Here is a 26,963-nt window from a genome sequence, read left to right as displayed (position 1 = left end):
CACATGAACACATGTGTGCATATGTGTTCAATTGGGTCCTGATCCCTCACCAATGAGCTCAAGGTCTGTCCTGTCCATGTGAGTCCCTTCTGTGAAGCAGTGGTTGCTGGTAGGGGAAGGGCAGGGAGCTGGGCAGCCACGTGTCCAGGGAGGGGCTACAGCATGCAGCTGCCCCGTGCTCCTTGCCATGTCAACCGTATCAACCACCATTCAACCCCGAAGGATAGAGTAGTGCTCCCATTGTGGGTTCTCACTGTGCCGTATAAATATTTCTCTTTGGCTTTATAACTCACATAACTGCCCTACCAAAAGTTTAGAGACTGGAGATGAGGGGAAGGGAAGTCACCTACACACCACTTCCCCAACAGCCATCACTATCATTTTGTAAATTTCCTTCTTAATTTTTCAGATGTGTATTTTTTTTCATGCATGGCACTGAACTGGGATGTTACATATATCAGTGAGTTGAATCTTCACAGTACTCCTGCTGGTTAGGGGTTAATGGACCCCACTTTATGGCAGAGAAAGTGACTAGAGCTTGAATGGGTTGCTGAAGGTATTTAGCTGCTGGGCTGGGATTTGAACCCCTCCCTGTCTGTGACCCCAGAACCTACCCCCCTTCCCCAAGCACAGGGGTCCTCATATATCGCCTGTATAAAAATCACCAGCTTGCTGGGCCCAGCTCCAGAGTTCCTGATTCAGTAGGCCTGGACCTCAGAGACTGCATTTGTAATAAACTCCCAGGTGATGCTGATGCTGCTGGCCTGGGAACCACACTTTGAGAACCACCCTGCTGGTCTATACTGCCTCCCTATGCAGACCTGTTTCTGTGGCCCAATTGCCCTCCTCATTCTGAGAGCATTCCCCTGTGTTGCCATTCGGCTTCACAAACATCACTTTCAGCTGCTACATGGTATAGTGCATGTTCTTTAAAAGAAATCTACAGATTATTTGGTGCTTTGGAATTCACAAACTATGTCTTCAGTTGAGAGCCCAGGAAAAGCACCCACAGTTACATCCCTTCCGGAGAAGGATTCTGTGGGCCCTCCAGCTGGTCCAGAAGTTGACCGTACCTTGGATCATTGCATCAGTCCCAATACTGTTTCCAAGGGTTACTTAAGTCTGTTCCATTCTTTAAGGTATGATTCAGCTTTCACCTCCACCAGGAAGCCCACCCAGCCTGCACCAGCCCTTCGGTATCTTCTGTGCTGAGCACAGTAACATAGGTGTTACTGTGGTTGATTGTCTCGTTTAGAACTGGGAATGAATTTTGTCTCTTCTAGAAAGTGATCCTCAGAGCAAAGACTGTCAGCCTTGCAAGGCCCAAGGACACTTGGGCCAGCCCCTTTGGTGTATAAATGATGAAACCAAGGCCAGAGATGAAGAGACGTGTCCCAAGCCGCACAGAGCACTGTCCCTATAAACTCCATTTTGAATTAATTCATGACAACTATAGATTTATTTTTGACCTTCTAGTTGATTTACATTTACTGTTTAAAATGACTTCCCAGATATCCCTACCCTGAGAGCATACAGACTTGAGACAGATGGGGGTACAGCAGCTGTCCCCACCTCACCCCACCCCACACTGCCCCCTGTCATGCAGACTGGGGACTGCCTCTGGGGCCATTGCCTCCGTCTCACCCTAGGACCCTCTAGCACCTGTGTGGGTAGCCTCTGGAGAAAACGCCGGATCCTGGATCCTATACCAGAATTTTTACAAGGGGTCCACTGGAGCCCAGGCACCCTCAGCTCCTCTGACTCCCCAGGGGCTCAGGCTGAGTTTACAGGAGCCCAGAGTTTGCAGCTGGGTCCTTCATCTGAAAGTATAACCTGTGTGCCGAGCTCAGGATTGAGTGAATAATGTGGAAGGGAGCCACAGCTGCTCTTTCTCTGTGGGAAGGAAATGTGCCTGGAGGCTTATGTTTTTATTATCTAACAAGTGTATTTTCTCTGAAGCAGGCTCAAAATGGGTCAAGAATAATTATTCCCTCAGTCCCACCTCTACCTTCTCCTCTCGGGGGACTGTGTGACAAGCCCTTGGCTGGCTCTGCTCCCCTGGCCCCTCCACCTGGATGGCAGAAGGCTATTCTTCATTTCAAATTTGCTCTTATATTTTTCTTGTTACAGAAGCAATATGTATTCTCATTATTTAAAAATCAGAAAATATGAGCCAAAAAGAAATGAATGGAAATACCTCATAATCCCAGCCACCTCAAAGATAAACGCAGTATAAAACTGTGGGTATCAATTCCAGATCATCCTTCCTTTCTTCATGCTTTCATGTAAGATTTTTATGTACCTATAAACACACTATTTGGGCTTCCCAGGGGGCTCAGTGGTAAAGAATCCACTAGCCAATGCAGGAGACACAGCAGACACGGATTCAATCCCTGGGTCGGGAAGATCCCCTGGAGGAGGAAATGGCAACCCACTCCAGTATTCTTACCTGGACAATCCCATGGACAGAGAAACCTAACAGGCTACAGTTCATGGGGCTACAAAGAGTTGGACATGACTGAGCAACTAAGCAAGCAAGAAAACATGCTATTTGGTATTATAGAGCTTTTTATTTCACCATAAATAAAATCATAGTTACATATACTATTGGAAAAGACCCTGATGCTGGGAGGGATTGGGGGCAGGAGGAGAAGGGGACGCCAGAGGATGAGATGGCTGGATGGCATCACCAACTCGATGGACGTGAGCCTCAGTGAACTCCGGGAGTTGGTGATGGACAGGGAGGCCTGGCGTGCTGCGATTCATGGGGTGGCAAAGTTGGACACGACTGAGCGACTGAACTGAACTGAACATGCTTTCTTCACTTAGACAATCTTGGACACCTTTGCATGTCAGTGCTAAAAGATCCAATTCACCCTGCTTAAATGGGTGCTAGTCACTCAGTCGTGTCCAACTCTTTGAGACCCCATGGACTGTAGCCTGCCAGCCTCCTATGTCCATGGAATTCTCCAGGCAAGAATACTAGAGTGGGTTAGTGTTCAGTAATTAATAATGCTGAAGCACCGATTTACTCCGTCCTCTTTTGTTGGCTATTTAAATTATTTTCAAACTTTGCCCTATGAACAATGCACATATTTTTGTGTACTGCCCAGTTACTGCCAGTTAATTCACTGGGGGTTTTTAATTTTTTTTTCCATTGGCCATTTTTTAATGGTGAAGCTTATTTATTCATTCATTCCAACAGGTATTTACCATGCTCCTGCTGTGTGCCAGCATTGTGTCACAGGCAAGGGCTGAGATAGCACCCAAGATCCCTATCCTAGAACTTCTAGAAAGGGGACATGGTTCACAAAGAAAAAGTAAATTTACAAAGTCACTGCAGATTGGGAGACAGACTCTGAAATCAACATGTGATGTGATGGAGAGATAGAAGGAGAAGGTGGGTACATGGGAGGTCACAGGAGATCTTGCTGATCAGGTGTGTTTGAGTTGAGACCTGCAAGAGAAGAAACTGGGCTGAGGGAGAAGAATGGGGGTTGAGGCAGGAGGGGCTGCAGTGGCCGAGGAAGGGAGAGGAGCCTGGGCGGATGAAGCAGAGGACCCCTGATCCAAGAAGAGGCTGGAGCTGTTGGGGGGTCAGAATGCTTGGGAGCCAAAGTCTGCAGACACTATGTAGATTTCCTTCTGGGGCCAATGTGACAGGGCAGTGGCAGGGGGATGGAGAGGAAGGGAAGGAATTGAGATTTATTTTGGAGTTGGAACCTATAGGACATGCTGATGCATCCTGGAAGGAGGATCAAGGAGAGAAATCAAAGGAAACTTCCAGTCCATGGGGTCACAAAGAGCCGGGCACAACTGAGCACACACACACACAAGCTTCATCCATGAGGAGCCTGATGCCACCTCCTCTCTGATTTCCAGAGTCAATGCCCTGGGTTGTCTAAACGATGCCAAGGGAAGGTCTCCTGAACTGGCCAGCTCCCTTGCTGGGATTTCAGAGGACCCTTTAGTCCACCAGGCTTTGCCCTCCTGTTGATCTCTCTAGCCCCTTGCAGGAAGGATGTCAGTGCTGGGCCTGAGTCTCCACCAGCAGAAGAGTTAGGAAACCTATGAACCACATACTGAAATCTCTTTACAGAGTTACCAGGGCACCTGAATTATGGAGGTGAGACCTACCAGTATGTTTTCTTGGACTATGTGCAGGGGTGTCCCCAGGAGCGAGTGTGGGGTCAGCTTGGGGTGGGGGTGGCCACTGGCTCACACATCACTATGCAGTGCTGTTCAGGTGTCCTGGCACCTGTGGGAGGTGGGACTGGGAAGAAACGGAATCCACTGCATCCCTGGGAAGATGCTGGTAGGAGGCCCATCACGTAGGTGAACAGATTCCCAAAGAGACTTCACAGAGCTGTAACAATATCTTTCTAAAAGATGAAAAATGCAGTCTTTAAAGTGCAGTAAGTTTTCTCCCTCTTGGAGGGTGTGTTGTGTAGTAGGATGTGTGCAAGTGCGTGGTCCTTTTAAAAAGCTAGGCCCGTGAGGCATGGTCCAAAGCCAGGAACTCTATGCTTTGACAAAGAGCAGAACCATGGTTTTGTTTTCTCTGTGGGAGAGAAAGGCCTTGCCCGAACCCCGCATTGGGTGAAGGCACCAGTCAAGAATGCAGTCCTAATTAAAACTTTAGGCAGTCAATAAATTACCCTTGCAGAGTGGACTGACGTTCTCCTGATTTCATGCCTGGGCCTTTGAGAAGGGAAGGAAGAAAGAAAGAAACAGAAGAGATTAAGATTCCTTCCCCCAGGCTATTTCTGGTGAACCAGTTCCTGGGGTTTTATATACATTTTCAACAAAAGGACAGATATGTGGGACAGATGAAGTGGCTTTGCAGGGGGGCTGGGTCTAACATGCTGGAAGTGGTTGTCCTTAATGGGGCGAGACTGGCTGCACTGAGCCATTACCAGGATGGAATCCTCCGCTTCCTCTGGGCTGTGAGCAGGACACGAGCATTCTGCCACTGTGGTCTGGGAAGGCTGTGCTGGTCATGGAAGGACTGGGGATGGGGGTTGGGGGGAGATTGAGTGACCCACGAATTGGACTGTCTTCCCACCTGCCTGAGGGTGGATCTGGGAAATGGGGAGAAGGCAGGGGCTGGAGCTGGCTGAGGTGTTGCCGTAAAGACTTCACAGAGCTGATGGAAACATCATTCCATACTGCAATGCAGCCCGGTAAGGGGCTAGAATGAGGCACAGACTGGGTGTGATGGTGGGGTGAGGGGATTAATTCACTGGGGTACCCACCCTAACGGGAGCAGCCTTCGAATGTGGATTGAGGCGTCTCAGCAGCTTTGGCAGAATGGTGAGGTGCATCCCGGGGGTGTGGGAACCACATGACCAAAGGCATAGACATGAAAATGCATGGTGTGTGTCAGAGACACAAGGAGGGGCATTGGGATATGACACTGGAGAGGCAGACTGGGTCGGCTTCTGAATGTTCCTGCAGGCTCTCCTGAGGTCTGTCTTCTTCTGTGTGTGTGAGTGATGACATCATCAGAAAGATGGGTCAGTCGGGAAGGTCAAAGCCAGGCTGGATGGGAAATAAGCTCCAGGCCACTGGAAGCCACGCTGCCCCGGTGGACATGTTAGTCCTCAACAGGATGATCCTGGTGGCCTTGGCATAGAATTAGCAGGCCATGGGAATCAGTTTGGGTGACAAGGTCAAGGAGACATCAAGCTCAATTCCCAAGTTTGGGAAATGAGCTGCTGCCGCACGTAAATCAATTTTCTACTCCACTAAGTTTCTTCATTTAAGCGCCCAAACTTACATTAAGTCTTCTTCAAAGAAGACTCTCTAAACAGTGACCACTGAACACCACCCTCTGCCTTTTTCAGCAAAGAACTAGAGCTCCCCAAAGAGGGGAATGTTTCTATGAGTAGTTGTAACTGACCTCATTGCCACAGGCCCTCCGTGCCTGTTGAGGTGTTTGGGACCCTTTGCCCAGCACCCAGTGGCCCCAGGCTAGTGTTCTCAGCTAGTTCTCAGTCTTACTCGAAAAAAAAGGGGGGGAAATCCATTGTTTCCTCCCCATTTTTTCTGTTTTTGCTCCCAGATGTCATTTCTCATTTGTAGAGCTTTTAAGACTCTTATGCTCCTACTTCTAATCTGCCCCCAGCTTTTCAAATCTACAAATCTTCATACAATAAAGTATATGGCCACTCTGATGGCTGTTTCCCTTGTTCACTGGCTGGTTCCCTCCAGTTTCTCCCACTTCCATAGCTTGACTGGAGATGATGAGCTGAGTACACGGGGATGGTTTTGTAGTCCTTTGATGTGACCTGCTGTGCCTGGCACTGTGCTGAACACGTTGTCTGTGCTCAGTAAACACCGATGGATTTAAGAGAGGTAGGTAGGCTTCTATTTTTCCATCATCAGGGGAGTTTAGCTTTTGGTCTCTGGAAGGCCGGTGTTCCCGGAGAAGGCAATGGCACCCCACTCCAGTACTTTTGCCTGGAAAATCCCATGGATGGAGGAACCTGTAGGCTGCAGTCCATGGGGTCGCTCAGAGTCAGACACGACTGAGCAACTTCACTTTCACTTTTCACTTTCATGCATTGGAGAAGGAAATGGCAACCCACTCCAGTGTTCTTGCCTGGAGAATCCCAGGGACGGGGAAGCCTGGTGGGCTGCCGTCTATGGGGTCGCATAGAGTCGGACACGACTGAAGCAACTTAGCAGCAGCAGCAGCAGGCCAGTGTTCCAAAGCCACACTGCAGAACCAGTTTCTCCTCCCTTCCGTGTCATGTTACTTGGTGGCAATTGCCCACCACCCTGTGGATGCCTGTGCTCCTGGAAGAGACTCACCCTGCGTTCTGCGTTCCCTCATTGTCTGTGGATCTCAGCACCCAGGGCCGCCCAAAGAAAAGCGGCTGAGTCACACATGTGCATCTGCGGGGCAGCTCCAGTCATTAGAGACAAAGCCACAGGTATGCCCTCAGCGCTGTGAGGCAGGAACAGGAGTCGCGATGATTTTCTGGGTCTTGGGTCAAGTTAGTTATTTGCAGACTTGAAAATGTTTTGGAGTTGTAGCCAGGCTTCCACAGCCATAGAGCAAATGAGAATGATTTCTGCTATTTGCTGTGCAGGGGGATGGGGTAGGGTCACCATTTAAGCCCATGCCTTGCTAGGTCAATGTTTTCATGCCCAGAGCTATAAACTAAAAACATGCCTTAGACTTGGGTACCATCTCTCTGATGAAAAGCTGGGTCTGTTTATTCTCCTGCGGTTGCTAGGAGCGTTACAGACTAGAAGGAAGGGGATGGAGGATGAATTATTTTTAAGCATATTTTCCAAGAGGAATAAAACTGCAAACACAAATTCCCACAATCCGGACAGTAACTGGTTTCTACCCAGTGTAGCAAAAGCTCATCGCAAGATCAAGACTCTGAAAAATCAATCCCCCGTGCTATGGTTTAGCTGGGTCACTGGCTTGATTGAAAGCCCTAGTTCAGCGGAATGTGAGGGCAAGGTGTAGTAAGTAGGCCAAGTCTATGCAGCCTCTGAATCGGTTATTTGAAACAACAGACTTGAGTGGCATCAACAATCATCTTAATCTAGTTCAACTGGGAGCAGCAGTTTATCTCAGACTCTCATTTAATGCCACAAGATGAAGGTTGTTTTCTTGATACATCAGGTTGCAACTGCAAAAATCCTGCAGCATTCTGGTATTCTTGCCCTCTTTCATTTCGACGTGGTCCTTAATGACTTAATCCCACTTCCGGATGGTGTGCAGGCTTCACTTCTACTAACGATAACTAGGATGAAAAGCCTGATTGTTTACGTGGATGACAAGGCTTTGCTTTCACAGATCCAGAAAGGACCTGATAGAGGACAGGCTCTGCTAATTATTATCTTAAAGACAGCTGCTGAATAATTATTCTAAATCCAAAGTCAACACTTTTGGTATATGTTCTTCAGTGTTTCACTGGCTTAGAGCAAACATCCTGTCTCAGTTTATATACATTGCTGAGCAGAAGTCCATCCCAAAACTTAGCTTAAATGATCAACAGTCATTAATTTGTCCAGGATACTGCAGTTTAGTAAGTCTCAGCTCATCTCTGCCTTTTGTGATGGCAGCTAGGACCAAGGCTGGAAGGTGCGTTTCCAAGATGGTGCATGGAACTGGCTGCTGGGTGGGAGCTCAACTGGGCTATTGATGAGAGAGAGTCTCAGTTGTGGTCTCCCCAGGTGGCTAGGGTGGGTTTTTCACAGCACGGTGGTTGGGTTCTGAGAGGAAGTATCTTAAAAGTAAAAGTTTACAGAGGACAAGCCCCACAGTACAAGTACCTCTCAAGCCTCTGCTTGTATCATGCTTGCTTGTATCTTATTGGCTAAAACCAGTCACATGGTATGGTAGGCAATATAATGACCATCCCTTCCCAAGATGTTCACATCCTAATCCCTAAAAATTGTGAATGTTATCTTGTACATGGCAATAGGGTTTTGTAGATGTGATTAAAGATCTTGAGTTGGAGAAGCTGTTGTTCAGTTGCTAAGTCATGTCTGACTCTTTGCAACCCCATAGACTGCAGAATGCCAGGCGTCCCTGTCCTTCACTATCTCCCAGAGTTTGCTCAAATCCATGTCCATTGAGTTGGTGATGCCATCCAACCATCTCATCTTCTGTTGCCCTCTTCTCCTCCTGCCTTCCATCTTTCCCAGCATCAGGGTCTTTTCCAATAAGTCAGTTCTTCACATCAGGTGGCCAAAGTATTCAGCTTCAGCATCAGTCCTACCAATGAATATTCAGGGTTGATTTCCTTTAGGATTGACTGGTTTGATCTTGCAGTGCAAGCGACTCTCAAGAGTCTTCTCCAGCACCACAATTCAAAAGCATCAGTTCTTTGGCACTCAGCCTTTTTTCTTTCTTCTTTCTGGAGAGATTATCCTGGATTATATGGACATCCCAATCTAACCACAAGGGTTCTTTCAAGTGAAAGAGGGAGGCAGGAGAGTCAGCGTCAGAAAAGAAGATGTGAGGAGAGAAGCGGAATCTGAAGTAACACAGAGGTCAGCTTTGAAGGTAGAGGAAGTGGCCACAGGCCAAGGCTTGCAGGCAGCCTGTCAAAGCTGAAAAGGCAAGGAAATGGTTTCTTACCTAGACCCTCCAGAAGCCTTTGCTGATACCTTCATTGTAGCCCAGTGAAATTCATATCAGATGTCTGACTTCCAGAACCATAAGATAATAAATTTGTGTTTCTTTAAGCCACTAAGTTTGTGGTAATTTGTCACAACAATAATAGAAAACTATTGCCAAGCCCAGAGTCAGGTGGGCAGGATGTACAAGGAGCGCATATGGGAACCTTGGTTCACTGGGGGTGCATCAAGGGAACAGTCTACCCTTAGATCAAGGTACATTTGACAAACCAGAATATCCTTGGGTTTTCATCATGTAGTTATCTTGCTCAAAGTTAAATATTTGTGTGGGTATGTATATACTCAGTTGCTAAGTCATGTCTGACTCTTTGAAACTCCATGGACTGTAGCCTGCCAGGCTTCTCTGTCCATGGGATTTTCCAGGCAAGAATACTGGAATGGGTTACCATTTCCTTCTCCAGGGGATCTTCCCAACCCAGGTATTGAACCCACATCTCTTGAGTCTCTGGCATCTCCTGCATTGGCAGGTAGATTCTCTACCACTGTGGATGCCTTATCAATTTTCCTGGTCAGGATGCACAGTTCATTATCTATGTTCTATAGTTGTTTCAAGCTAAAATTGTTATTGCCATGCTGAATGGGACAGCACTTTTAGACCTTAACTTATTTTGGAATTAATGTAATATTCTTTTTCCTTTCCCCAATTTTTATTATGAAAAATTTAAGCATAGAGACAAGTTAAAAAAAAAACCAATACAATGAATTTCTGGATACCTACCACCTAGATTCAATCATTGTTAATATTCTGCCATATTTGCTTGATTTATATATGTGTCTGTAGATATATTGAGATAGATAAGTAGACAGCTAATAGATAGGGAGAGAGGTGTGGGTTTTCTATGTGGAAGTTTCAAACATCCCAACTCTTCATCCCTAAATACTTTAGCATATGTATCCTAACTGTAAGGACATTCTCTGGTATTACCACATTGCTATTATCAGAGATAAGAAAATTATTAATTCCCCACTATCATCTAATATTTGGTATAAATTCAAATTTCCCCAGTGGCTAAAGCATATGTTTTTTAATAGCTTTTTAAGAATCCATTCATACAGATCATTTACTTAATGTCTCTGTAGTCTCTTACTCTAAAACAACCCTACACCTTTTTTCTCTTTTCAGGACACTGACCTTTTGAAGAGACTAGGCTACTTGGGTTGGGAACATCCCACATCCAAGTTTTACCCAGTTATTTCTTTCTAATGTTGTCTGACTTGTCCTCAGTCCACTGTATTTCCTGTAAATTGGAAGTTGGGTTTCAAGGTTTGATTGGCTTTGTTGACACTTTTGTCAAGAAAACTTCATAGATGACGCTGTGTCCTTCACGTGTCCTCACACCCAGAGGTACCTAATGTCAGGCGTCCCGTATTGGTGAAGTTATGTTTAATCACTGGGTTAGAAGTGATGACCATCAGGTCACGTCATTGCTGAAGTAAGTTTTTTCTCTGTGCGTGCATGCATACTCAGTCTTGTCCAATTCTTTGTGACCCCATGGACTGTAGCCCACCAGGCTCCTCTGTCCGTGGGATTTCCTAGGCAAGAATACTGGAGTGGGTTGCCATTTCCTCCTCCAGGAGATCTTCCAGACCTCAGGATCGAATCCACATCTCCTGTGTTTCCTTCATTGGCAGGTGGATTCTTTACCACTGAGCCCCCTGGAAAGCCTTTTTCCTCTGTAATTGCAAATAATCTTTGGGGTGATATTTTGGCACTGGGCAAATATGCTGTTTCCAATAACTTTTCACCTAGTGGCTTTTGCATACCTAGAGAACCCTTACCCAAGCCAATTATTTCAGGTATAGAATAGTGATTTTTCTAATTCTATCATTCTTTCTACATTTATTAGCTGAAATCAACCCCTTCCCAGTTTTAGGCACAATATGTCCCAGACAGATTTCATATTTTCTTTGTTCCAGACCTAGAATCAGCCATTTTCCTGAGGCACCCTGGTTCTTTTTAGTGTGAAATTTAAAACTAACATCTAGGCCCTAGGGATGCTCATTCTAAGGCCATTTAGTGCATAGAGCCAGGAAACTTATTTATTTAACATGTTAAGTGTTCACATTTGTATTTCCAATTCAAATACTCACAGCTTTTTCTTCTTCGTTTTATTTGTTTGTATCTCCTCAAATGGAAATCTTCAATCCATTTTCAAAACATTAACATATTTACTTTTTTGTACTAACACACATGTGAAATAGTTTTCAACTTACAAGACCCATATTGTTACTAACAATAAAACTGCTGAGTGAAGTTTCTCTTTACACTTCTTTTGACTTTAGAATATATCCTATTATGAAAGCACAGTCAGAGTGCTGTGTTCAAAAGTCATTCTTTGTGTAATTGTGTTATCAATTTGATAACCAGCTTCATTTGTTGACATTTGTCTTGGATTATAGGGTTAAAATTAAATTGTTATTGTTCACTTGTTTAATCGTATCTGATTCTTCCGTGACCCCATGGACTGTAGCCCACCAGGCTCCTCTGTCCATGGAATTTTCCAGGCAAGAATACTGGAGTGGGTTGCCATTTCTTTCTCCAGAGGATCTTCCCAGCTCAGGGATTGAATTCATGTATCCCACATTGGCAGGTGGATTCTTTACCACTGAGCCACCAGGGAAGTCCATAAGTTAAATTAATCCTTCTTAAATTAATTTTTTGGGGAAATGCAAAGCATTTACATGGTTTAAAAGTCAAATTGCGTGCTGCAGTCCATGGGGTCGCAAAGAGTAGGACACGACCGAGCGATTGAACTGGAACTGGACTTAATAATAAGGTTGTTGTTATTTAGTCACTAAGTTGTGTCCACCTCTTTTGCAACCCCATGGACTGTAACCCAGCAGGCTGCCCTGTCCATGGTATTTCCCAGGCAAGAATACTGGAGTGGGCAGCCATTTCCTTCTCCAAGGGATCTTTCCTACCCAGGAATCAAACTTGCATCTCCTGCATTGGCAGGTGGATTCTTAACCACTGAGCCACCAGGGAAACCCATTTAATAAGGTAACCTCAGAGAAATCATGATTCCATATCTGTCTTCTCCATCACATCCCTCAACATAGGAAACCCTTTTGTTAGCTTTTGGTTCTCTTTTTTGTATTCACTCTCATTTCCCCATCTTTCTTAGACTGCAGTAGCACAGTGGGAGAAGGCAATGGCACCCTACTCCAGTACTCTTGCATGGAAAATCCCATGGACGGAGGAGTCTGGTGAGCTGCCATCTATGGGGTTGCACAGACTCGGACATGACTGAAGCGACTTAGCAGCAGCAGCAGCAGCAACAGCAGCACAGTGTCTGTGTTCGTCCTCTCCTTGCTTTGTCCGCTTTTCAGTGCAGCCTGCAAGTCCCTCCGCATCAGCCCATCCTCCCTCTCCCTAGTTGTGCTGCTCCTCCTCGTCTCAGTGGATTCAGCCAGTTTCTATCCATGGGTTGTTTCTGAGCTTTTCTTTTACCAGCAATGCCATAATCAGTCACCTCTAGCATATGCTTTCTCACACATGAGAAGGTATATACCTTCAAGTGGGATTAATGGGTCAAAAGAAAAAAACATATGTTATTTTGCCAGGTATCTCTGAATTCTTCTCTCTGGGAGTTGTACCATTCTGTATTCTCCCAGTGATATATGAGAAGGCCTGGGTCTCCACAGCCTTAACCACAAAATGCTTGCCACACTTTTGGATATTTGCCAATATGAGTAAGAGATGGAATTCCAGTTTAGTTTTCATTTATACTTATCTTATTGGGGTCTGCCATCTATGGGGTCGCACAGAGTCAGATACGACTGAAGTGACTTAGCAGCAGCAGCATTATGAGTAAGGTTGAGCATTTGTTCAGGTCTAAAGGCCATTTCCCTTTCTCTCCCTCTGAACTGTGTACACATTGTGTTTTTCTGTCAGGCATTTGGCCTTTTTCTTCTCAACTTTAAGAGCCTTTCCTAATATTATCAGAGATAAAGGTATCTCTGATAAGAGTTGCAGATGTCTTCCTTTCTGAGTTTTATCATGTCTTTGGCTCCACTTGTACTTTTGCCATCCATTTGTCTTATTTTTATGTAGACAAATTTTTCAATCTTAAAATGCCTCTGGATTTTGACTCATAAATTAGAAAGGTTTCTCCTCTATCAGGCTATCAAGGAATTCATCCCTGTCATCTTCTAGTTCTAGTGTAATTCCATTGTTTGTTTAGATCATTCAATCCATCTAGAGTCTATTCCAGTGAGTGGTATGCAATAATGGATTCAAATTTAGGTTTTCCCAAAAGCCCATGCATCTTTCCTCCACAGGTTTGAGATGCTACCTTTACCACATACCAAATTTCCACATGTACTTGGGTCTACTTGCCTATTTTCTGTTCTGTTCAAGGATCTGTCAGACCTGAGATTCATGTAGATCATCTTGACCCCCATTTGGGAGGAAAGACCATGTGTCTCTGTCATGTCCTTCCATTGTCCAGGGTCAGCCCAACCCAAGAGGATGAAAGCTCATGACTGATCACTTAACCTCAGCATAGAGTAGCTGTGGTCCATACAATCAGACTGTGATGGACATCCCAGCAGACTCTCAGCAACCCAAATTGTACCAACAGCTTTGCTAAGGGCAACAGTACTTAGAGAGAGGGTCTAGGGAACGGTCAGTGCATCTACTCCTCAGGAGCGGATGCTCTAAGAGCTCTTCCTGGGTCATGCTGGACACTTAGGTAATGTGTTCTAGTCTATACTGGGCTTCCCAGGGGACGCAGTGGTAAAGAATCTGCCTGCCAATACAGGAGATACAGGAGACATGGATTTGATGCCTGGGTTGGAAAGATCCCCTGGAGGAGGAAATGGCAACTCACTCCAGTATTCTTGCCTGGAAAATTCCATGGACAGAGGAGCATGGTAGACTACAGCCTGTAGAACTGCAGAGTCAGACATGACTGAGCATGCACACATACACACACACCAGTCTATACTATGTTGGCTCCCTGTGGAACTGCTTTTGGTAAACAACCCTCTGTTGACTCATATGGTCCTGTGTTGAGAGCTGTGTTAAGGAAAAAACTGTGTGAAACTCAAAGGTATTGAGCATTTACTATACCATTCTCTCCCTCTGGTTTTATCTTATTTTTTTGGTATTTATCCTGATTTCTTGATTTTTAAAAATTTTACTTGTATATTTTTTTCAATGCATTTTTGCAGACTGTTTTGAAGTAGAGGGATATATTTTCGAAGGAGAAGGGAAGGAAGGAAACTGCAAGAAGGATGGCTCTGCTAAAATATGTAAACAATGTACCGTCCTTGATTTCAGGCTAGATTTACTGCACTTTTCAAAGGAACTTCTCTTTGACAGGTTTACCTAATGCAGAAAAACACCTTTGCTTCCAGGTCAAGCAGCTTTCATCCTTTAAATCTCACCGTTTTAGAACAGAGAGGAAAAAATGCAGACGGATTTTAAAGGCTGATACAGGTTCAGACAAGTGTTTTAGTGACTAAAGTCAGCTTGAGGCATTTGTATTTGACTTGATTGAACACGTCTGCACCCTGACTCACCTTTGCCATCAGTGCCCCCCCCCCCCCCCGGGGTAAAAGATGCATTGCCAGGTGGAGCAGATGCAGACCTTTCTGTTGGCCTGCATCACCATGCTGTCACTGTCTCCCTCACTTCCTGGTCCTCCTCATTTGGTCCAGCAGCCCTTTGAACCTTTGTGGAGACCACACCACAGCTAGGAAGTCGTGGCTGCCTCATTCCCTTTAAATTCCTTTACTCCAGTCTCCCCAGCTCTGGGCTCAGCTTGCACCTTAGGTGACAAAATTGACCTTTCCTGCTTCATAAATTCACTCACCTTTCTCACAAGTGTGCCCAGAATCCCAGCACTAGGACAGCCCTCCCTGAGTGGCCTGTAATATCAGTCCTGTGGGGAAGAGGCTGGCTGGGTAGGACATGTCCTTGCCCTTCAGTGCTGCTGAGAGAGATGGCCTGGGCACCAGCACTCATGTTGCAGGCTCTGCAGGAGGCACAGTGAGGAGACCATGTCTGGAGGCCCAGGGCCATAGGCAAAATAAGCCTCAGATAAAACCGTGGTCTGAAAGGATACATGCACTCCAGTGTTCATTACAGCACCGTTTACAATAGCCAAGACATGGAAGCAACATAAGTGTCCATTGACAGAGGAATGAATAAAGAAGATGTGGTACATATATGCCGTGGAATATTACTCAGCCATAAAAAAGAACGAAACAATGTCATTTGCAGCAACCTGGATAGACCTAGACAGTGTCATACTGAGTGAAATAAGTCAGGCCAAGAAAGTCAAATGTTGTATATATAGCTAATGTGCAAAATCTAAAAAAAATTATACAAATGAAGTTATTGACAAAACAGACTCAGTCTTAGAAAACAAACTCATGGTTACCAGAAGGGAAGGGGGAGGGATAGTTAGGGAGTTTGAGATTGACATGTACACACTGCTATATTTAGAGTGGGTAACCAACAAGGATCTACTGTATAGCACAGGGAACTCTGCTCAGCATTATATAGCAACCTAAATGGGGAAAGAATTTGAAAAAGAATAGATACATGTATGTGGGTAGCTGAATCACTTTGCTGCACACCTGAAACTAATACAACATTGTTAATCAACTAGACTCCAATGTAAAGGAAGAAGCTAAAAAATAAATAAACCTCAGAATGAAACCCCTGCCACCTAATTGGCTTCTGAACACTGGGGACTGCTAGTTCAAAGCATGTGACTTCCGCCAGTATTCTGCTACGCTCTTCATCTTTTTCCCAAAGTGATGGCACTGCCCTCTGCTCCCCCAGATGTGTCTTCCTTTGGTGTCTTGTCTTCCTGTTCTTTTAAATGTTTGAAAAGAGAAAATAGCTTTTCTGGAATCATTGCTTGGGAGGTGCCTTCATTTGTTGCATTCAGTCAAACATCCTTGCAAATATTAAAAAATCGCACAGCAGCCTGCCATGTGTTCTGAACACTAACAGCTGCCTTGGCTCAGACCCCGCTGACCCTTTGTGGCTGGCCGTGCACCCCTCAGTCTCAGCACTTAGGCCTTTGTCATGTCATTATTCCTTACGCAAAAGCCCATCTTTCTTATCTGAAAATCTGAAATAGGGAAAGCTCTGGAAACAAGAAATCATTTGACAGCAAGTTCAGTTCAGTTTAGTCGCTCAGTCGTGTCTGACTCTGCAACCCCATGGACTGTAGCACGCCAGGCTTCCCTGTCCATAACCAACTCCCGGAGCTTATTCAAGCTCATGTTCATCGAGTCAGTGATGCCATCCAACCATTTCATCCTCTGTCATCCCCTTCTCCTCCTGCCTTCAATCTTTCCCAGCATCGGGGTCTTTTCCAATGAGTCAGTTCTTCACATCAGGTGGCCAAAGTATTGGAGTTTCAGCTTCAGTATCAGTCCTTCCAATGAATATTCAGGACTGATTTCCTTTAGGATTTGACAGCAAAACCTGACCTAAACTGCCATGAGGCCACTTGGAGTCCTTATTTATCCCAGTAAATGTAAATAGTCCTATCTCTTACTATAGAAATGCTAATATACCTGATTCTGGGGTACTGTTTCAGAACCTCCTGGAAGTATCATGAGGTATGACATTCATATTCTGAACTCCAAAGCATATCTGGTCACAGGGACTTGGATTAAGGGTGTGACCTGCATAAAACCAGAGACTCGAAATGCCTATAATTTCACTCCATGTGACTGACAAAGTAATTCATGGAGACAAGTGACCCATACCAGGAAGAGTAAAAGTATATGATATCCAAGACTTTGAAAATATCCAAATGCAATCAGTATACTAAGAGCTTCTTCATCCCTGGAATGTCCACAAGACATGCATAAGGTTTAGAAAAAATGTGCCCAAATCAGATGTAACTAGATGTCACACAGTCCCCATAATTTGTCAACACTGGGTTCCCTGACACCAGCAAGTTTCTAGAAATCTAATGATAATAAGATTTTAGATGTTTTCCATATGCCAGCACTGTTCTAATTGCCTGATATGGATTAGCTAATCAAATTCTTTTGACAACTCTTCAAAGCTTAAACTATCTCTCTCTCCCTTTACAGATGAGGAAACTGAGATCCAGAGACATGAAATGTATCCACTGCAGTTCAGAAGCCAGAAAACAGAAACTCTCTGGCTATTTAAGCAAAGGTTACCAGAGGGGATTAGGAGTTTCCAGGATCATTAGAAGGCGGGATCTAGGCTCAGTCTCCAGAAATACTCACACTATAGACTGGACCTCCAGGCCTGCTACTTCCACAAGCGGGAAGGTTGGGAATCAGGACCCCATTATGAGAACTAGCGACCTCAGAAACACCCACCTTCACTGCCACCCAGAGACCAGGAGGGGTCACCAAGGCTGTTGCTTCAGTGTTCTATCTGCTCCGTGGGTAGTCTGCTTGCCAACACACCCACAAAGCCAGTGAGTGGTCTCACCCCTACCTGGCAGGAGAACAGCAGAATCTATGATCATATGGCCTTACCTCATTTCCTTGCCCTCTCAGATCATATTCAAGCACATTTGCTTGGTAGAACCGAAAACACATCTCAACCCCTGGAGGTGCAAGGGAGTAAGCCATTTTAGCGTTCCTGCCTTTGAAATACAGGAGGAAGCTTGAATGGATGTCAGCTGAGCCAATCTATGGTTTCATGCATTAACTAACTTCTCAAAGATGACACAGGAGTGGTGCAACCAGGATTTGAAGCCAGACTGGTTCCAGAGTTTAAGTTCTGTAAATTCTACCACCTCTCCATGAGCTCACGCCTGGCTCAACTGGCCCCCTCATGACATGTCTTCTCCATGCTCTCGTCCTTCAGCAGGTCTACAGCTGGTCCAGATGTCTGTATGGTTCACAGGGGCCTCTAGCCGTAGACTCTGAATTTGGGGGGGGCTGAGATTGATGATCTCCATCTACCCAGGATTATCCCCATCTGTCCTATATTGGCTGACTGAATCAGTTCCCTAGTGACCCAATAGTACCATGCAACAAATCACCCCAAACCTCAGTGACTGAAGACAATAAATAGTGAGTGTTGCTCATCTAGTCTGTAGAATAACATTCTTCTGGTTTTAGCTGGGTTCATTCATGCCTCTGCAGTCAGCTGCAGGTCACTTAGGTGGCTCTGTTATCTTGGCTGGCCTCAGACTTGGGTTGGGCTGACCTATCTCTGGCTGGGTAGGCTGACTCTCATCCTCCAGCATGATTTTAGAGTGGCTCTTGAGAAGTGAGAGAGGAAGTGGGAAAACACATGTACTTTTCCAAACCAAACCCCATGGCCATGCTCAGGGTCATGGCAGAAATTTCCATGGATACAAAGTTCCAGGGCAAAGGATGTGGATACAGGGAGGGCATTATGTCAACCTTAGACACAACATCTAACCTCTCAGATGAGCCCATTCACCTGGTGCCACAGAAAACACAGCTTGGAGGCTTTCTAGTGGAGAAGGCAATGGCACTCCACTCCAGTACTCTTGCCTGGAAAATCCCATGGGCGGAGGAGCCTGGTAGGCTGCAGTCCATGGGGTCGCTAAGAGTCAGACACGACTGAGTGACTTCACTTTCACTTTTCACTTTCATGCATTGGAGAAGGTAACGGCAACCCACTCCAGTGTTCTTGCCTGGAGAATCCCAGGGACGGGGGCACCTAGTGGGCTGCCGTCTATGGGGTCACACAGAGTCAGACACGACTGAAGTGACTTAGCAGGGGAGGCATGGAGGGCCAAGGCTTCTGGAACCCCACAGCATCCAATCCAATGCAGAGCTCAGCCCCCAGGGGCTATCTGGCAAGGTCCTGCATAAACTGAATCGCTGGTTCTTTTGGCTGGTTCCGTTTTGTGCTCAGGCCAGACTGGCAGCTGACTCGGAGACACAGCCCCTCAACTCAGGGCTTCCGCTTAACAGAGCTGCTGCTCAACAAAGACAGTCTCTTGACATCTCAAGCGGCATGTCTGCTCGCTCGCCAATTAAAAGGCTCATGTCCTCAATGTGACAAATGCCAGGGAAAACAATTCTGCAATTCAGAACACAAGTGGGGAGAACATGAGCGAGGTAATCACGAACCAAGCGCCGGCCTTGTCCTCGGCGTTCATCTGGCTCTCAGCGAGACGGCACGACTCTCCCAAGATTTCCTGGGTCACGCCAGCCACTGTGCCCACACTGCAGGATCATGTGAAGGGTCAGAGTTGTTTTTCCGTAGCTTAGATTTCGGCAGGCAGATCTTACGTTTTCTTAATCCATATTTAATAGCATGACAGTGCTGCCGGGTGCTGTGCTGTGAGGACAAAGTGGAGATGAGGTCCCTGTGCAGCTAAGCCCTTCTCTGCCTATCAGGACAGGCTGCCCCAGGCCTGGGTCTGAGGGTCAGAGAGCAGCTCTGGTATTGGAAGACCGTAAGGAAAGCAGGTGTTCCTCCCAGGTTTTCCTCTGGATCAGTTGTCATCCCAGGTTCCCCCAGTGAAAGCAGAGTTGTATATTCCTTGGTTTATATCCAGGCTCCTCAGTCCATGGGATTCTCCAAACAACAATATTGGAGTGGGTTGCCATTTCCTTCTCCAGGGGATTTTCCCAACCCAGGGACTGAACCCAGATCTCCTGCATTGCAGGCAGACTCTTTACCATCTGAGCCACAAGGGAAGATTTAAGTTAAAAAAAAAAAAAAGTAACAGCTTTATTGAGATATAACTCACCTCCCATGCAATTCACCCATTTAAGGTGTACAGTTCAATGTTTTTTTTAAATAGAGTCAAGATACATGTATCCATTACCACGGCCAAAATGTTCATCACCTTGAAAAGAAACCCATGCCCATTAGCAGTCAGTCCTCATTCACCCTCCCCCCAGCCCCTGGGAACCACGAATCTACTTTCTGTCTCTGTAGGTTTTCTTATTCCAGACATATCCAATGAATGGCATCATATAATATGTGGTCTTTTGTTACTAGATTCTTTCACCTAGCTTTAACCAAGTACATTTTTTGAAGTTTCATCTTTGAAGGCAGATGAGTAGGTTTGGATCCTGGGTCCACAGCCAGTTGGCTGTGTGGGATTAGGCAAATGGCTTGACCTCTCTGAGCTTCAGTTTCTCCATCTTACTCTGGGGAGCGTTCCAGTATTAACACACATAAAAGGCTTTGAGCTGTGCCTGACATACAGGCTTTGGTCAAGGGGAGTTTTTAACCCTCTTTCTCATCCTAGCTGTCCCTAAACTCTGTTTGGGGGTCCCCACCTCTCTGTTTTCATTCCCTCAACAAACAATTTCTGCAGTCTGCACCACTCTCCCCACAGGGGCTGCACCTGGGTCGCCCTGCCTATGCCTTTCAAGTCCTCACAAATGTGCAGAGCCTCCTGCACACCACCCATCTTCCCAGGCAGTCTCATGGCCCCTCTTTGAGCTCCAAAGTTCACAGTAGTTCAGGGAACATCACCTGGAGGGCCTCAGCTTTGTGTCCTCAATGTTTCTACTCCGCAACTGGGAGAGTGTCATCACAGCCCTGGTGGAAAGGAACCTCCCTCCCTTTGCTCCTACTTGTCCATGTGCCATGATACATTAATGTTAATATTATAAACCATGAAGTGACACAGACACCTTTAGAAAGGTCACAGGTAAAAGAAAAGGAAATCTATCCCTCCAGCCTGAACATGTACTGACTTCCTTCTGGAGTCTTTCCATCTCCAGGTGGGTAGAATTTTATGAGACCAATGAACTCCACTGGGGGGACTCAGAAAACAGAGTTCCCCCATCCCAGGGAATTCCCTGGCAGTCCAGTGGTTAGGACTCTGTGCTTTCAAGGCTGAGCATGTGGGTTCAATCACTGGTGGGGAACTAAGATCCCACAAGCTGCATGGCCCCCAAAAAATTTCTTTTAAAGATTTCTCCACCCCAGAGCACTAGAGCAGTATTTCTGTGTCATCACCCCATTTATATTGGGACTGTGGTTTCTTTGTGTGTTTTTATATCTTTTCCATGTCTGGGTTTGTCTCCCCTGAGAGCCTGTAAACTTCTAAAGAACAAGAACTGTGTTGTCTCCCTTTATAGGAGTCTGTGTTTCATAAGAAAAATAAGTAAAAGAAAAAAATTTTAAGGTTTCTTATCTATGCACACAACCTTCTCTTATTGACGTAAGGATCCAGTGTCTCTAGAAATTGCCTTGCAAACACTTCCCCTCACACCATGGCTTAGTCCTCATGTTCACCCAGCGGTGTCTTCTGCCCCAGAACTGTGTCTGTGCTGTATAAGGCGACAGGAAAATTCAGCCAGGACCAGCGCTGGGTCAATAGGTAGGATGTCTCTGAAGCTTTAGGATTTTGTTTGCTTATACTGCATATCCATACTGAGAGTTTTCAGAAATACTATTGAAAATAAAAGTTTCCTTCTTGCTATATGGGGACTCTGGGAAAGAACCCACCCTCTATTCTGGGCCTTTGCTTTATTTCAGACACTCGGAGGATGAAGAAGGAAACTTTTGGTATAGTAACCAAGGCATCATCATGGCCTGAGACAAGGCTGTAGTAAATATTATAATCAAGTGGCTCGCTTTTACTGCGTGCCTACTGAGTGCCAGGCCCTTTTCTAAACATCACCTTCTCTCCTCCCACCTTTACAAAACTCTCTGTAAAGAAGAGTTGTTCATTTGCCAGTAGGGCAACTGGGGCATCAACAACCTCAAAGCCCCACACTAGTCACCATGACACCAGGATTCCTGCCATACCAGCCACACCTGAAAACACAGAATAATGACCTCAAAGCTCAGTCCTTCTGGTTTCAGCCATCCTCCATGATGGCCAAAGCACGTGGCCCCATTTTCCCCCCAGAGTCTCATAAACATCCTTGTGAAGTCAGGAGCAGGGTGTGCTCATGTGGGTGTGTTTCCACCCCATGGACTATAGCCCACCAGGCCCCTCTGTCCGTGGGATTTCCCACGCAAGAATACTGGAGTGGGTTGCCATTTCCTTCTCCAGGGGATCTTCCCAAGCCAAGGATCGAACCGGTGCATTGGCAGGCAGATTCTTTACCACTGAGCCACCAGGGAAGCCCCAGCAGCAGGTCACAGGGCCCAGATCTGCAGAGGGTATAGGTCCAGGCCTTGGGTGCACCCACTCCTAATCTCTCACATCAGTTGCTTCTTTCTTAACAGACAAAAATAAAGGGAAGGAACCTGTCAAATCTGCATCACAGTCCCATGGAGTTCAAGTGTTAACGTCCCCAGAAAGGTTAAGAGATGCTCCAGATTAAATCAGGCTGGGAAGTAGCATCCCTACCTCAGAGCATTGCAGGGCACATTTGTTGTTTTTCATACTTGGCCTAGCACAGGACATCTGTGATGTGAATAGGGGAATATGTGGCTTTATTTTCCCAGTGAAAGCTGGCGCTCCCTTCAATTCATGAACGTAGGCGACAAACCACAGTAGTATGTGGCTCTGTCACCCGTGGGGATCACAGATATTTTCCTCCTTGTTGCACATGTCTCAAAGTATCATTTACATTCACCACTACTTGGAAGTTACAGTAGTTTTAAACACGATTCTTAAGACTTCCCTGGCAGTCTAGTGGTTAAGACTCCACACTTTGCAATGGGCTGGGGGTGGGGTGGGGGCGGGGTCGGGATGGGATGTGTGTGTTCCATACCTGGTTAGGGAACTGAGATCCTACATGCTGTGCAGCGCAGTCAAAAAATCCAATTAAAAAAAAATGACTCTAGACTTTATTATTTAATGCACTGATAGAGAAGGATATTTACTACATTAACATTTTGTTTTTAACATTTTGATAACTATGTTTAAATGTAACAGGTTTCTTGAATTATCCTATGCAATTTATTTTATGTATTTAAAAGCATTATTCTGAAAAGGAGTCTACGGGCTTTTCACCAGGCTGCCAAAGGCGTCCATGGCACCTGGCTACCCTCTACTCACAGTACCCAGAAAAGCACTTTGGAAGGATTGAAGATGGGAAATTCAGGGGGAGTGCCTTACACACACACACACTATCCTTGATCCTCACTGACACAGGGGGGCCTTTGCCCTGGAACCAGAGCCCCTGCCAGCTTCTGGCAGCCTGGTTCTCTGAGCATCTCCAGGAATGGAAACCACTCCTGACTCGCAGCAAAACACCGCTTCGTTTAAGCCAGAGAAACACGATTTATTACCAGCATGTTTTCAGTTCCAGGCGATGCCTTGAAAAGGTCAGCTTATATGAATATTTAGAAAAAGCAGATCATAAAATAAGAGAGACTTGGTATTTTGTTGTTTTTTTTTTTCCCCTTGATGAAGAAAATTCAGGCTTGCTCTTACCCTGGGCAAACTATTGTACTTGTTACTCGACCTGCATTTACTCTTTAAGGAGGAAGGTGTCCTAGGACGGTATTTGGGGAAAAGATGTATGTCATGGGAATTGTACAGCACTTGAAACTGGGGCAGCAAGCCCTGAACATGGGACCTACTTGTTATCTACTGTCCGTGAAAACAGCAAATGAGGAGAACATGTCTGCTTCGAGGGGCCTGTTCAGTGCCTAATTGTTTTGTATTTGTTTCAGCTGATGGCCACTCTTTTCATTAGGGGCTTTTAACCGGTGAGTCATCTTTTGAAAATACAAATTTGATGGGGCCAGTTCTTCTTTTAAAATCTCTTGGCTCCCCCTTGCCGGAGGAGAAAGTACAAAATCCTTAACCTCGCGGCCAGGCCTTTCATGCTCTGACTGCAGCTTTCTTGTTAGCCTCATGCATGACTCTCCTCTCCTTTCCTCCCATCCCTTCCCCTCCCATCCTCTCCCATTCACACAGTGATGATTTACTGGATTATATTGTACAGTGAGCTTTGTAAAAGAGTAATCTAGTATTTGTATTCTTTATTTCATGTAGTAACTTTTAAAAATAACTTTATTTTTATGCTTAGTAGGATGCATTTTCTTTAAGGTTTTCAATCGGCCTCTAAAATGTAGTCTTGATGTTTTATGTAACCTTGATAAACATTCTTTACAAAATTCTGGGTTTATTTTTTAAAAGATGCAGATTATACATTTTTTTTTTTTTCGTTTCATACATGATATTATACATGTTTCAATGCCATTCTCCCAAATCTCCTCACCCTCTCCCTCTCCTACAGAGTCCATAAGACTGATCTATACATTTTAAAGCAATTATTTGTTCAGCTTTTTCTGCCCCCTTTTCTAATTGTATCAGACAACTGAATAATGACTTACTTAGTTCATTTGCACAATCTCTGATGATGGCTAGGAGGCTCAGCTCATAGTGTCCCTGATTTTTGCTGTCCCTTGATTCTTGCTTTTTTCTGGTCTTCCCTCTTTCCCAGATCTCATCCACAGTGATTATGCTCTTCAGATTCCACACGAGCACTATCTCTTGGTTCCCTACTGCCCATGAAACTCTATGCTGAGTGCGAAGTGTAGAATGTGGAAAAAACAGCCAGGCTGCCTCCCCCTTGACATCTCATTCCACAGAGCCTGACACTTAAAAAGAAGGAAGGCTTCTATGCAGAGTTTCACAACTTGTAGAAACAGAAGGTGGGGGCACATTTCTTTATTTATTATCTCATGTCCATACCCCCACATGCAGTCAGTTTGTAGTCTCTGGAGAAAACTCACGATGAATTTAATAAGACCTCCCTGTGATGCCTCCTAATAGACATTTCTCAGATCTGGCCCCTTTTGGTAGTGTTTGCCTTTAGCCTCTTAAATAATCAGTAATAGCATTTTGTTTCACCTCTAAAATTAGACCACTTCTACAAAGTTTGGCCTTTTATGACTGATTTACAGTGCTCTGTAAAAGGGTTAGCTAAATATATATTTTATAAACGCCATGTTATTCAGAGTTACAGTTCAGGTCTGAAACAAAGCTTGTCAACTTAACCTATTTTAACTTAAAAGTGTTTGTAGCTTTGCTTGGTTTGGTTGGTTGTGAGCTGATTTACTATTATTTTCATCATTGTCGTCATCACCAGTTTAATTTATCTGTTTTCAGTGAAGGCTTTTGTTAAAGTCAAATAAATAAGTAGAAATCCAGTGAATGTAAGTTATTTTTGGATGTGAATTGTATTCATCTTTCTGCTCAAGAACTTCCTGGGAGGGCAGATAAGTTTGCCATTGCGTGAAGCATCCAGGGAGGAATGGTATCCTGTTTTCCTTAATTCTACCATGACATAGTCAAGCATGTTCTTTAGCTCATTATTAGCCACTGTCATACACTGAACTGTGTATCCCCAAAATTGATGTCAAAACCCTAACCCGGAGACCACTGAATGTGTCTGTATTTGAAGACAGAGCTTTTAAAGATGCCATTAAAATTTAAGTGAGGTCATATGGGTGGACCCTAATCCAATCTGACCGGTATCTTTAGAAAAAGAGGAACCTTAGACTCACAAAGACACACCAGGGATGTGTGTGCACACAGAGGAGAGACTGTGAGGACACGGCAAGAAGGCTGCCATCTGCAAGGCAGGACGAGCAGCCTCAGGAGAAGCCGAAGCTACCGCACCTTGACCTTGGACTTCCAGCCTCCAGAACCGTGAGAAAACTAATTTCTCCTGTTTGAGCCTCCCTATCTGTGGCATTTCATCTTGGTGGCCCCAGCTGACTGAGACAGCCACCAAGCCTATTTCAAAGGATCCCACTTCAGAGCAGAGTCCTGTGAGATGACACGAGCTGGCATCCTCTCTGTCTTTGTCCATGGGGAAGTCGAGGCAGAGGAGACTCCAGGCTCTTGATGCAGTGGGGCAGCGGCAGGGCTGAGGGGAGCCACCTCTGCTCGACCCCCTAGCAGGGTCCCCACCTGGGGGCCCAGTGCACCTAGAGCTGTGCCAGGGACCCTGGAGGATTCAGGGAGGAGGGCCTTCTAGAATCCTCAGAGCAGTGATCGGGGCCTCACCCAGGAGTGTTCCTTCTCTTTCCCCTGGATCTTAACAAAACATCTGAGCACTAAATCTGAAACTCTTTCTCTAGTAGAGCCACGTGGCGCCTGCGTCTAGCACCCACGAGTGAGGAGCCGGAAACGTTCTCCCACGCCAGCTCTGCGGGTTGCTGGCTACTTGCGCTTGGGTGTAAATGCTCACATTGCGTCTTCTGTTCCTGCCACATTTAACGCTTCAGCCTGGATGCAGCTTTATCTCTGCTTTGGGAATATTCTACATCTTATTTATGAGTATTAAAATCCTGGAGTCTTCCCCCACTGGGATGGCAGCACCAGAAGAAGCCTGCATGGAGTCCAGGAACCTCCAGGCTGGCCGCTGGAGGCACCTCGGCTGGTCTGAAATGTGCTGACAGGGCCCAGCTGAGCCAGCGTTGGATGGAGGGAGGTGGGAGGCAGGACGCACGGTCACTCTAGGTCATGCAAGACACAGAAGAAGCAGGCCTGGGCAGGAGGGAGCTGGGCGGTGGCCATCAGCATCTCAGGTGTCACGGGTGGTGCAGCTGGGATCCAGGGTGTTCTGAGGCCCTTCCGCCTTTCTTAGGTGTTTGCCAGACCCCCCTATGTGCTTTGTGCTATGCGTTCCTGACCCAGGGGTTGGAGCTGGGAGAGGTGGTGAGAGAGATGGGAGAGGGTAAAGCACCCCTCCTTTGCAATGGTGCAGGGTAGAGAGGAAGGAAGGGCCCTCGTGCAAATACAGTGAGCAGTATAGGATAATGTTGGATGAAAGGCTGAACTCAAAGTGAGTTCTGAACAAGAAATGGCCAAGTCTCTGGGGGCTGGAGTAGGGAAGGTAATCTTTTATTCTGGACGGAGGCTGCAGTCTCCTGGACGCCTTGGCAAAGAGGCAGGAGGGACAGCCAGGGGTGA

General features: G+C 45.8%; 1 protein-coding gene across 1 annotated transcript in view; it reads left to right on the top strand.

The window, feature by feature from the left end:
• The window catches only part of KLHL29 (kelch like family member 29), a 331,854-nt gene that overhangs the window by 43,803 nt on the left and 261,088 nt on the right, over positions 1 to 26,963 (top strand). The window lies entirely within an intron of this gene.

The sequence above is a fragment of the Bos indicus x Bos taurus genome, chromosome 11, assembly GCF_003369695.1.
Source record: "Bos indicus x Bos taurus breed Angus x Brahman F1 hybrid chromosome 11, Bos_hybrid_MaternalHap_v2.0, whole genome shotgun sequence".
NCBI classification, from domain to species: Eukaryota; Metazoa; Chordata; class Mammalia; order Artiodactyla; family Bovidae; genus Bos; species Bos indicus x Bos taurus.
Note: the sequence above shows the minus strand (reverse complement) of the source record. Positions and strands in the feature narration are given on the sequence as shown.